Raw genomic sequence first — 13,585 nt, 5'->3', positions numbered from 1 at the left:
GCCCTATGGGCCATTTTTATTTGTCTGTTTGTTTGTTTGTCTGTCTGTCTGTTAGCAACTTTACGGCAAAACGGCTTTTGCAAACACTATCAAATTTAATCCACAGGTGGGCAATGAGCCTTGGACGACCCCATTAACTTTTGGGTCCAATTGGATCAAAGGTCAAGGTCACGAAAAGATCAAAATCGTTTTTCGCTCATAACTTCGTCAAAAATGATCTGATTTACTTCAAACTAAGCTTATAGTGAACTTTATTCTATTTGTCACTTACAATCCTACCCATTCCCATAGTGAAAAATGCATACTTGTGAAGATCGGTAGGGTCCGAAGTTTTGGGGGTCATGGTCATTGGTAAAAATTACAAATTTTCCATTAAAACTAAAACATGGTTACGAAAATGCAACTTTACGGGAAAATGGCTGGCTCAAACACTGTCAAATTGTATCCACAGGTGGGTAATGAACCTCGGACAACCCCATTAACTTTTGGGTCCAATTAGGTCAAAGGTCAAGGTCAGGTCACGAAAAGTCAAAATCGTTTTTCGCTCATAACTTCCTCAAAAATGGTTTAATTGACTTCAAACTAAGACTAAAATATTCCTTATTCTATTCCTTATAATTAACATTCAGGTTAAGTTTAAATCATCAAATTTCAACATCAAATCAAATTTAAATTTGATCCCCAAAATAACTTTATGCCTTAAATGGGCCGGATTTGTTGTGCCTGGCACCACTTGTTTAAATTTTAACTGTGCTCTAAGACTCATGGAGTAGTGCACACACACACTTTTCCAACCACACGGCTCATCAGCTGGGCACCGTTCTTCCTCAAGGTTTCAATCCTTTCAGCCCAGAACCTCTCCAAACGGAGGATCCACAACCTCGGTCACGGATCCATATCAGTGTATTACCTACATCAGTGGATCCACAACCTCAGTTGCATCCAGGCAGTCAGTCAACCCAAAGTTTTCACAAATATACAAGAATCAAATAAATACATAAGAAACATAATAAATATCTAAGAAACAGTACAGTGGATTTTCCACCAAAAGATTATGACAAATCAGTGGGAGAAGCTTCACTAAAAGAAATGTTAATCATCACACACATCTCGTTTTTTTTTCACACACACACACACACACACACACACACACACACACACACACACACACACACACACACACACACACACACACACACACACACCTGTTCCTAACAATTCTATCACACACACACACACACACACACCTGTTCCTAACAATTCTATCACACACACACACACACACACACCTGTTCCTAACAATTCTATCACTCACACACACACACACACACACACACACACACACACACACACACACACACACACACACACACCTGTTCCTAACAATTCTATCACACACACACACACACACACACACACACACCTGTTCCTAACAATTCTATCACACACACAAAAAACAAACACACACACACACACACACACACACAAACTACCCAACTGCCTTCAACTAATCCTATCTTGTGGGATTAGACCATGCTAGTTTGGCCTGAGTTTCTAATGAAGGTTCTCCTGTATACATGGTGAACCCTCAAATATCATGGGTTTTGACCAATCGTAGGCAACTCATTGTGTTCCGATGTCGTTAACGCGGGATTTCATTTTGACCAATCGTGGTTTTTAAGCTGAGATGAGTCATTGTTTGCGTCCCGTGCGTGTACGATTATCTCCCATGATGAACCTTTTGTTTCTCTCGCACCGTTTTTAATGAGCCCAAAGACAAAGCGATGGACAAAGTTAGTTGTGCCAAAAGGCAGAGAAAGGTTATGAAGTTGGGTGAAAATATCAAGTTGTTCGATTGTTTGGCTTGAGGTGAAGATGCGGCATCTGTGGGCCACAATTACGGGATCAATGATTGGAGGTAGAACCCACCCCATTGTTTTCTTCCTCATTCTCAAACCTTCATTTTCCTTCAAACCTCATTCCCAAACCTTCATTTTCCTTCAAGTCTCATTCCCAAACCTTCATTTTCCTTCAAACCTCATTCTCAAACCTTCATTTTCCTTCAAGCCTCATTCCCAAACCTTCATTTTCCTTCAAACCTCATTCCTAAACCTTCATTTTCCTTCAAACCTCATTCCTAAACCTTCAATTTCCTTCCAGCCTCATTCCCAAACCTTCATTTTCCTTCAAACCTCATTCGTAAACCTTCAATTTCCTTCAAGCCTCATTCCCAAACCTTCATTTTCCTTCAAACCTCATTCGTAAACCTTCAATTTCCTTCAAGCCCCATTCCCAAACCTTCATTTTCCTTCAAGCCTCATTCCCAAACCTTCATTTTCCTTCAAACCTCATTCCCAAACCTTAATTGTCCTTCAAACCTCATTCCCAAGCCTTAATTTTCAATCTTCACATTCAAACCTCATCCCAAACCCTCACTTTCTGACACTTGTGCTCGAACCACCATTCTCAAACCCTTATTTTCTGACAACCCGGACTTGAACCACCGTTCTCATACTAACATTCTCAAACCACATCACCTCGACAGTATTTCGACCAAATAATTGCCACATTAGCGTTCTAATGATCGTGGTTCTTTGTCGTCCAGAATCCCAGTCAAATCGGAAAAAAGAGGTGCTTCATGAAACTTAGCAACCAAGCCGAAGGCTCCAAGGGCTGGTTTGAGAAATTCAAAAGAGGATTTGGCCTCCATGTAAAATTAGTCAGGGAAGCAGTGTCGGCAGACAGTGATTCTGCAAAAAACTACCCACCGCAGCAAATGGAACTAATCGAGGTGAAGGGATTTATGCTGGACTCTGGACCATCAGGTCCAACCCAGTGTTGCCACTCCACCCCACCCCCGTCCCATTCCCACAGAGGAATGGGTTGGGGAACTCCCCCCTCCTCCCCTCCCTCAATACACTGGCATCTAGTTCAGACCTGGCCCATACCACCACATGAGCCTCGAGGCTGCGAAGGCACTCAAGGATCCAGAGGATTGGTGCCTGGGGATCTTCTCCCCTGGCTGATTTACACCGGGTCCGAAGGCGCTGGAGCTGCTTTGCAACCTGCCCTGCGACAGTGCCAGCACTTCACTGGATCTGCACCCATCATTAGGATCATTTGCTACACAGAGCCTATGTGGTTTATTCCAATGTCACTTGTTACATAAAACATGTGTTAAAGGTCCTGCGAAACAACTTTTTGACCTGGAAAACTCTTGGAAAATTCCTGGTAATTTGGTCTTCCATGGCTGTGCGAACCCTGAGTCAGGACACTAATTCCTACAAAAGAAGGCTTTCCTTAAGTCTACACCCCCCTTTCAAAATTTTCAACTTTTGTTGCCTTGTGGCCTGGAATTAAATTACATTAAACCAGACTTTTTCCACCTTTATTTACACATCGTAACCCACAACTTCCAAGTGAAAAGCAAATTTTACATATTTCAGAAAATTAATTAAAAATACAAAGCTAGAATATCTTTGTTGAATATCTAGAATAAGTGTCCCCTCCCCCCCCCCCGCCCCCTTATAGTCGCAATTCTAAAGTCGCTCAGGTATAACCAGTCACATTCAAAATCACACACCAAGTTAATTGGCCTCCACCTTTGTTAAATTGTAGTAATTCTGATTATTTCAGAATAAAATCAGCTGTTCCTGTGGGATTCCTCTGATGGATAGTGTATTTCACAGCAAAGACTCAACCATGGAAACCAAGGAGGGGGAGGAGGAGGAGGAGATTGGGACCATACTCTGTGCACAGCGTTGATGCTACTTCAGCAGTCTCCTTGGCTATTGGGCACAATCCTGGACGGGTCGCCACTCCAACACAGTATACCAGCATGCTGGCACTCATTTTGTCCACCTCGGAAGGATGACAGGCCGAGTTAACCCCACCTGGTATTAATTCAACTGCTGAGCCGGATTTGAACTCAGGACCTTAGGATCCAAAGCCCGCCACCCTAACCATTAAGCCAACACCAGGCCTATGAGAACCAAGGAGCTTTCAAAAGACCTCCAAGATAAAGTTGTTGAAAGGCACAGATCAGGGGATGGGTATAAAAATGTTTCAAAGGCCAGGGATATCCCTTGCAGCACAGTAAAGACAATCATTAAGAAGTGGAAAGCGTATGGTACCATCAAGACCCTTCCTAGATCAGGCCCTCCCTCCAAACTGGATGACTAAGCAAGGAGGAGACTGATCAGAGAGGCCACCAAGAGGCCAGTGACATCTTTGAAAGAGTGACAGGCCTTTATGGCAAAGACTGGTCACTGTGTGCATGTCACAAAATCCCAAGCACTACAAGTCTTGCCTGTGCAATAAATAAGGTGGCAAGTAGGAAATCATTACTCAAAATAGCCCACCATAAGTCCTGTTTGAGGAATGCAAAAAAACACTCCAGAGATTCTGAAGCCATGTGGCAAAAAGTTTTGTGGTCTGACAAAACCAAGATGTAAATTTTTGCCCTTAATGCAAAATGATGCATTTGGAAAAACTCAACACAGCACATCACCCAAAGAATACCATCCCTACTGTGAAGCATGGTGGAGGCAGCATCATGTTATGGGAATGTTTCTCATCAGCAGGGACTGTGCACTTGTCAGGAGAGAAGGGAAAATGGATGGAGCAAAATACAGAAAAATCCTCGAGGAAAACCTGCTGCCCTCTGCAGGAAAACTGAAATTGGGATGGAAATTCACCTTTTAGCATGACAATGACCCGAAGCACACAGCCAAAACTACACTGGAGCGGCGAAGGAACAAAAAGATAAATGTCCTTGAGTGGCCCAGTCAAAGTCTCGACCTAAATTCAAGTGAAAATCTGTGGCATGACTTGAAGATTGCTGTCCATCAACGCTCCCCACACAACTTGACTGAGCTTGGATGGTTATGTACAGAAGAATGGGAAATATTACCCAATCAAGGTGTGCAAAGTTGGCAGAGACCTATCCCAACAGACTCACAGCTGTAATTGCTGTCAAAGGTGCTTCCGCCAAGTATTAACTCAGGAGGGTGGACACTTATCCAACCAAGATATTCTCGTTTTGTATTTTTCATTAATTTTCTGAAATTTGTGGAATTTATTTTTCACTTGGAAGTTGTGGGTTGTGATGTGTAAATAAAGGTGGAAAAAGTCTGATTTTATGTAATTTAATTCCAGGCTAAAGGCAACAAAAGGTGAAAATTTTGAAAGGGGATGTGGAGTTTCTTTAGACACTGTATGCATGTATGTGTGTGTGCGTGTATGTCTGAATATCATAGAAAAAAATACAGGGCTTGGCAATCTCCACCAAATTTTGCATACGTGTTCATATTCCCCAGCATCAGGTCGTGGGCGCAAAACCACCCTCTTGGTGGGGGGGGGGGGAAGGGATACTACTCACAAATTTTTGCATGCACACGTGCCACAGTTCAGGTCGCTTACTCGAACCCCTGCTGCAGATGGGGAGGGGCTGGGGGGGGATTATTTTATTCACCACGGCACAAAATATATTTGCCCCACTATCCACTAACCTCCCCCAGGCTGTTCCCGAAGACGGTGAGTGTTTCTAGTTACTAAAATATTCAATGGAATACGGAAAAACAGCAAACGAACAAGTTTTCATTCTTATTTTGTGGTTCATTCCAATGTTACTTGTTATATAAAACATTTGTGTTAAAGGTTCTGTAAAACAACTTTTTGGCCTGAAAAACTCCTGGAAAATTCCTGATAATTTGATCTTCCATGGCTGTGCGAACCCTGAGTCAGGCCACTAATTCTTACTAAATAAAGCTTTACTTAAGCAAGGCACCTATTTAGAAATGAGGCAGTTTGCAGTCATACACGTACAGGCACGTGTACAATTCCCTTTATCTCCTAAGCAACACCCGCAGCATTGGACCCTTACACTGTTACTTGGCACTCTGCTACTTGGCACCAAACATGCATCCAATGCTGAAGAAAGATATGGGTCAGGGGGCAAAATGGAGATGAGGAAAGAAACAAGAAAATGGAGATGCATCGAGCCTCTGCACACCTTGCACTAGCCCAGTTGGGTGAGCGCCTCTCAATGTTTTATATAAGATGGTCCTTCAGCCTGGACCCCTTCACGCTCTGCTCTCGTTCCTCCCTCCATGCTGCCAATGCACCGTGCCTCTCCGTGCTCCCGGTGATGAAATATCCGCGGTGCGAACTCTGTGCAAGTTTTGGTGGAAAATGCTGGAGTTGTGTGAGGCGAATGCACCCAGCTGGTGGGAGTTCAGCGATTGGGTCTCAAGGTGAAGGTGTGCAAGGGCAGGAGGTGAAAGGTGTGCAAAGTGTTAAGGTGAAAGAGGTGAGAGAGCAAGAGCGAAAGTGAAAAGATAAAAGAAAGGAAAACACTCAAGAAAAAAGACAAAACCGGATGGACAAGAGTATGGATTGTGCGAGTTCTCAGATTCAATGACTCAGAGAGACTCGCAGAGACAGACTCACGAACCCTGACAGAGACTCTCAGCATGCTCCTCTGCTTCCACGTTTATACTCACCTCAACCCCTCCACTCGTGACCCCAACCTCCTCATTGGTGGAGGCTCATCTCTGGGGGACCTTCTCCTCTGCCCATGATTGTCGAATTCCCATCACAATCCCTGCGGCAACTCCAGACTGGCTTTTTGTGGATTTGGGCATGGAATGGTGCCGGGAAATCGTTTTGGCGGGATATCACCACTAATTTGATGGAGTTACCGCCTGGTATGAACTGCATGGCCCAAGGCAGGTTTGAAGCCATTTTGGGAGCTCACTTACAAGTTTCGGGATGAAAGGCGAAGCTGTTGTGCTGAATGCAGGGAGTAGATGACTGCTGCAGAGCATGTTCTGTGCACTTTGTGGTGTCAGAAATGGATGCAGACCAGAGTGTAGAAGCTGAAAATAATGTATCGGATATCTATCTATACACTTGCAACACACATTTGTTTACATAGACTTCAAACACTTAATTAGAAAGTAGACTGCAAAATAAGTAGGTTTAAATTATGATTGTATTCTCTCTTTTACCCCCAAAGAGCCAAAACCGTAACAATATATATTGTTGTGGAAATGACATCTTGGGGTTAACATTGCAAAGCATAGTTTTTAGTTATCTCCCTACTAAATGTAAGAGTAAGCATAAGGTAATTAATCGTGATATTAGATATGTGTCGCTTTGTCGAAACAGATTATATCCATCCTCCCTAATGTACGTGTCTAAAAACCGCCACCCCTTTAAAACCTTAATGTTCTACCCTCTGGAATCTGTCTTTTTGTTCTTTTAAGCATTCTGACAGGCCCTCAAGTGCTAGTTTAGACGGGGAAAAAGCATGCCAGTCCTATCGAGGGCAAGGGGGAGGACCGTTTGAGTGGCAAGTAGGAGTGAGAGGGTGGCCCTCCTCATCAAACAGAGGAGTGCTCTTACAATAGCAAGTGAGAGGGGAGGGTGTGAAGCATGCCACAGCTCGAGGTGGGGGGCAGACATAATAAAGGTGCATGCATCAGGCAGAATTCAGGAGTTGCCCAGACTGAACCTGTGCAAAGGCTATATCATGTCTGCAAGGCTGCCGCGCCCACACCCACAAGCCATCTGCTGATGGATGTGACTGGCTTATCACCCTGCATTGGTTCCTGCCGTGTCATGCCGGCACAGCTCGGGTATCCCTGCCTTGTTCGCCTCTATCTTGTCAATCTCTCATGGAATGACTGAGGCCTTAAAATAGATAATTAAGGATCCCGTTTTTGTGTTCGTTTCGTGGGCATGTATGTTTAGTCGTGGGGAAGGGGTCTTCCTAGATGACCAATTATTGGTGCCTATTGTTAAGTCAGGCTAGATCAGATATGGGACTTGCTACGGGTATCATGTAAACCTGTACTAAACTGTTCCATGGTCGGGTTATTGGTGACTAAACCGTCTCCCCCGCCAGGTTTTCTGGTGAGGAGGGTGTATGATATGGACACCCAGCAGGATTAAAAATAAAACCTGTCAAAGGGCGGAGGAGCTCCTTGTGAGCCAACGACCCTCCATATCGAGTGCCCAACTGTTGGGTTACTTATTTTTTGAAGGAGGTTGGTGGCAGGATTTGCACTCCAGCCACTGTAAAAACCTAAATTCCGCAAAACACAAGAAAACCCCAAAGAAAATTGAAAACCCACTCCGTGGGAGTACCTCCTGTGCAGCTGCCCTCCGCAGGGCAGCTCACTGGATGACGGAATTGGGGGAAATCCTTTAGGTCCCCCATTCTTTCATGATGGTAGGAAAACCACAGGGTAACCTTCCCGGGTCCGATTGCGGTCGTGTGTGTCTGGGTGGTGCTGAGGTGTCATCCATCAGACGGCGGTCTCCTTGGGTTAACCTGAGGCGGTCCCTCCGGGTGGGTGCCTGGAATGTCCTATCCCTAAGAGAGGATGATCACCTGTCTCTGTTATCATTTGAGCTCAAGCGATTGGACATCGGTATTACAGCACTCTGTGAGGTTCGGAGACCAGATCGTGGTGAGATCATGGTGGGTTGTTACACCTACTATTGGTCTGGTCGCTCTGATGGTTACCAAGCTCGAGAAGTTTCTGTGGCTGTCCAATAAGCCGACTCCAATGATAATTGAGGTAACACCAGTCAATGAGCGTATTATGAAACGAAGTATTCATCACACCTTGGATGTCGTTTCCCTGGTCTCTGTATATGCTCCGACTGAGGTGAGGGATCTCACCGTGAAGGTCACATTCTATGCTGCACTCAAATCTGTGGTTGGTCAGATACTCCGCTTCCTGGAGGATTTCAATGCATCGACTGGAACTGATAGGGATGGTTATGAGACGTGTGTTGGTCCCCATGGGTCAGGAACTATGAACCAGAATAGCATGAAGTTCCTTGACTTTGCAAGAAGTCATGGACTTAGGGTGGCTGGTTCATGGTTTCAGCACTCACAGGCTCATCAATGGACTTAGTATTCCAACGCTGGTGGTGTGACAAAGGAGATTGACCATGTGCTCGTTGATGGTCACTGGAGGATGATACAGAACTACAGGGTCTACCAGAGTGCTCATTTCCTCAATACTGACCACAGGCTTGTTGTAGCAACTCCGAAATTGCAGCTTAAATCCAGGAGAATGGTACCATCCCTGCCTCGGCTGGTTGTTGGCAAGCTCAAGGATGAGAGGGTGGATGAGAAGTTTTCTGAACAGGCTGAGAGGGGATTTGGGGGGTCTGGGTGCTTTGGGGAATCCTGAAGAGGTTTGGAGTGCCTTCAAGACTACCGTCCTTGATGTTGCCGGTGGATATCTGGAACTCACCGTAGGGCGAAGTCTCTCAAGTGACAAAGTGACACCATTGACCTTCAAATACGAGCGTATTAAGAGACTAAGGATTCGTCACTCCTTGGGTGTCGTTTCTCTGCTCTCTGTATATGCCCCGACTGAGGCGAGTGATCTCACGGTGAAGGACGTATTCTCTGCCACGCTCGAGTCTGTGGTTCATCAATATCCCAGGCGAGATACTGTTCTAGTCTTGGGGGATTTCAATGCATCGACTGAAACTGATAGGAATGGTTAAAGTGAATTAAATATTATTGCTCCAATTTAATTGGATCCAATATCTTATGCACTGGTATTCCTCGTACTTTCTTTGCTTCAACAATGAAAGAATGGGATGCTTAACCTTCCCTCATTAAGGGAATTATGCCTAGTGGTGGCTTAATGGTTAGGGTGGTGGGCTTGGGATCCAAGGAGCCTGAGTTCAAATCCAACTTGGCTGTTGAGTTAATAGCAGGTGGGGTTGACTCTGCCTGTCATCCTTCCGAGGTCGGCAAAATGAGTGCCAGCTTGCTGGTATCCTGTGTCGGAGTGGCGACCCATCCAGTCCTGTGCCCAATAGCCAAGGAGACTGCTGAAGTAGCATCAACGCTCTGCACAGAGTGTGGTCCCGATGAATAGATTAAGGGAATTAATAACTTGACGTTTTCAAAAAAAAAAACAATACTTTTTTTGAAAGGAATTCCTTTTGTTTCTGTCATTTTCCCATTTTCGATGAATGTTTTGCTTTATGTATTTTTGATGTGTTAATGGTTAGTTTATTTGGAATTGGAATTCCAGATAAGGTATTGTCATTGTGCTCCGTCTGTCCCGTATTTTGACTTCTCCGGCCAAACAGCTGGGCTGATCCGGCTAAAATTTGGCAGCAAGGTTCAGCTTCTGACTGGTAACAGGGATTGCAAAGCTCAGTCCGTCACATGAGTATAAGTAGGTCAAAATGGCAGGCTTAGTAAATTCCTTCAAAAATCTTCTTCTCCAGACCCACCAATCAGAATGCTCCCAGATTTGGGGTACAGTATTAGGCCAGGGCCCAGACAAGCTACAGGTCCAGTGGTCATATTTTTATGTTTTTTTTTCCTATCGCACCCTTTGTGCTGTGGCGGAAAGGGAAGTGCTGGTGGGGGAAGTGCTGTGACGTCTGCGCTGAAGTATTTGAAGTGTTGTAAGCGGTTGAGGCGATTGTGGTGAGGAAGTTAAAGTGGTTGCTAGCGGTTGTGGCATTTGTGAAGAGGTTGGGCGTAGGTTGTTGTGGGGATTTTTAGGAGGTGTTTGTTGTGATCATGGTGAGCATTGTCGTGTCGTGGTGAGCATGTTCAGGATCTGAGGTGAGGCGTCGGTTGGTTAATGGTGCCCATATGCAAATGAGGCGATCAGTTATGATTTGGAAGATATATAAAGAGGGAATGTTTTATATAAGAGAATGATCGTTTACTCAGGCACCCGAATCATCATGGCATCGTGCGCCCACCACTGCATACCCTTGATGCCCCGCTCCCCCGGAACTCCCGCTTCATATCCAAAGGCAAACGCAAACCAATGTAATACCATTACATCTCCCTTTCCCACAAGAAGAAAAGTAATAAAGTAAAAACGGCAATTAATGTAATACCATGATGTCTATCTGCAATTATAACACGAATGCAGTCATCCAAATCAGTTAACACCAGATAACCAAAGTGTAGAAATGCAAACATCAGATTTAGTGTTTACTCGACGACCAGTGAACCCGTTGGGTTCCCGTTGTGACAGCGGTTGATGAAAAAAATCATTTCAAGAAAAAAAAGAGATAGCTCCAGCGAACTATACCGCTGAGGTTGTTTGCATTGATCAAATACTCCGAAAGAGTACTTGACTGAATCGGGAATTGATTTTTTAAATAATTTTTTTCCCATTGCCCAATTTGAACGAAACTTGATACTGCACACCGCAGGTAAATGGTGAGTAAGGTGGCCCTAAATATTTTGTGCTATCATGTACCGTTTTGGCTGTATTGCAGGAACATACATACAAGATGAGAGTTTTAGTAATATATAGATAGATAGATCAAGATGGCATGGTGTTTTCACAGCTCAGCCAGGCCTCGTATGGACTGTTGTCAGGTTCTGTGAAGGAGGCAACATGTCACTTGAACTGGCAGAGCGCTGGGGAGATTGACGAACTATCTCTGCTCTGGTAGTGTGAATTATGTCACGGTCATGGTTCACAGGTTCAACACCATACCTTGCAGATGGTTCACTGTTCCTGCTCACTGTGGGTTCAGAAATCTTGTTTTGGCTCGTCGATTGATGGGGCACCGCAACACACGCTGGGAGCTCCTGAATGTGAATTCAGTTGCATCGGAGTGTTTGACCATTTGGTGATGCAAGCAAATATGACCCTGGCTTTTCACACATGGACATAATCATGGCTGGCTCCCAAGAATGAGTGTTGTGGTTCTGAACACAAACTCGTTGTCCAGGGTATAGGCAGGACATTTTGTGTGCCCAAGCATGCCTATCGTGGTAGAGTTTTTGTGAGTGGCAGCGCTTCTCCAGCTCGTCTTGGATGAGATTGTCATCGTCATGCGTGTTGGCGATTCTGGTTGGTGCTAGCGATTTGACTTTTCTGCCCATTAGCAGTTGAGCAGGACTCGCCAAGTTGTAGCTCATTGGGGTGGAATGCCAAGCTTGCAGTGCAAGATGAAAATCGTTTCCCGCACTTTTTGATTTGCGGAGGATGGATTTCTTCAGTCTCGACCTGGCTCTCAATGAATCCATTATATTTTGAGGATGACGTGATGTGGTCAAAATTCCATTTCCCAGCAAATAAACGAAATTCCACGCTGGAGAAATGAGGACCATAATCACTCATAAACGTATCAGGAATTCCAAACTCAGAAAATATCTGTCCCATGATGGGCTGAATGGCCTCCACCTAAAATAAAATAAAATAATACAAGGAAGGTCGCAATAATCATGCGGCTGGCGGCGGTCTCAGGTACTTTGCGGACAACAGGAAATTTTGAATAATAATCTGCAATGACACGCCACTGAGCTGCATCGGAGTAGAACAGGTCACATCTGACTTTACTCCATGGTCTGAGTGGAATGTCATGTTGCTGTAGTGGTTCAGGTAACTGAGATTTCCGGTATCGCTGGCAGGTAGGACAGCAGTCCACAAGCCGACCAATGTCCTTATTGATGTTATCCCAGTACAGTGTCCTTAGCCAGCAGTTTGGTTTTCTCGTGCCCAAAATGGCCTGAATGGAGTTTCTGCAGCATGTTGTTTCTCATACTCTTAGGCATATTGACTCTCTCACCTTTGATAATTAAACCATTTTTAATTGACAACTCATCCCGAAAACTCCAGCATGTCCTGAGCCTCTGGGAGGTCCTTCAGATGGTCTGGCCATCCACTGATAATAAAGTCTCGAAGTTGACTCAGGTCAGAATCACGAAGTGCTTCCTGTTGTAGCTGAGAAAACTTCTCAGACGAGAAGTGGACAAAATCCACATGCAAGTCCAAGTCAATTGTAGTTGTATTGAGTGGACTAGGCAGGTGGGATAGGCCATCGGCAAGATGATGATCTGCCCCAGGGTGGTACTCCATTGTAAAATTATACCCTTGGAGTCTGACAAGCATTCGTTTGCATCATACTGAAGTCCTTGATGAAGTGCGACAAATATGTGATGAAGCCGATGAAATGTTGAAGCTTGGCTTTGTTCTCGGGTTTTGAAATAGCTCTCAGATCCTGAACCTTCTGCTGGTCATGCCGTATTCCTTGTCTGCCATAAGTATTACCGAGGAAGGTGATGCTGGTCTTCTTGGTGTAGCATTTGTTTGAATTGAAAACGAGGCCCTTCGCGTCATGCTGTTTCCATCAGCTCCTTGAGATGCCGGTCATGCTCCTCAGTGGCGCCAAAGACAGGGATGTCATCTGCTATGCCAACTGCACCTTTACAATCCTCAAGAATACGGTCCATTTCCATCTGGAGAATGTCCTGGCTTGCACACAGTCCAAAAGGCAATCATTGGAAACAATACCGGCCCGCAGGGCTCTGAAATGTAAGAAGTTGTTGGCTATCTCCATCGAGTCTCACAGACCAATACCCTGACTTGGCGTCAAGTTTTGAGAAGTACTTCGCTCCTGCAAATTTGTGATTGATCTCTTCAGTTGTAGGTATTTTGTGATATGGGCGAATCAGGACTTGAATAAGATGCCTTGGGTCCAAACAAATCCGAATATTGCTGTCTCTTTTTTTTTGTTCCATACGTGAGAGAGCTGACCCACTCAGTTGGTTCCTTAATATGCC

The 13,585-nt window shown here is 44.8% G+C and overlaps 1 pseudogene; it reads right to left on the bottom strand.

Moving 5' to 3' along the window:
* Positions 1 to 2,926: 2,926 nt before the first annotated feature.
* Positions 2,927 to 12,397, bottom strand: LOC147030680 (uncharacterized; annotated as a pseudogene).
* Between the last annotated feature and the right edge of the window lie 1,188 nt (positions 12,398 to 13,585).

This window comes from Eptatretus burgeri, chromosome 3 (assembly GCF_056783735.1).
Source record: "Eptatretus burgeri isolate ZD-2024b chromosome 3, Ebu_testis_v1, whole genome shotgun sequence".
NCBI lineage: Eukaryota > Metazoa > Chordata > Myxini > Myxiniformes > Myxinidae > Eptatretus > Eptatretus burgeri.
This window is presented reverse-complemented; position numbering and strand designations above follow the sequence as displayed.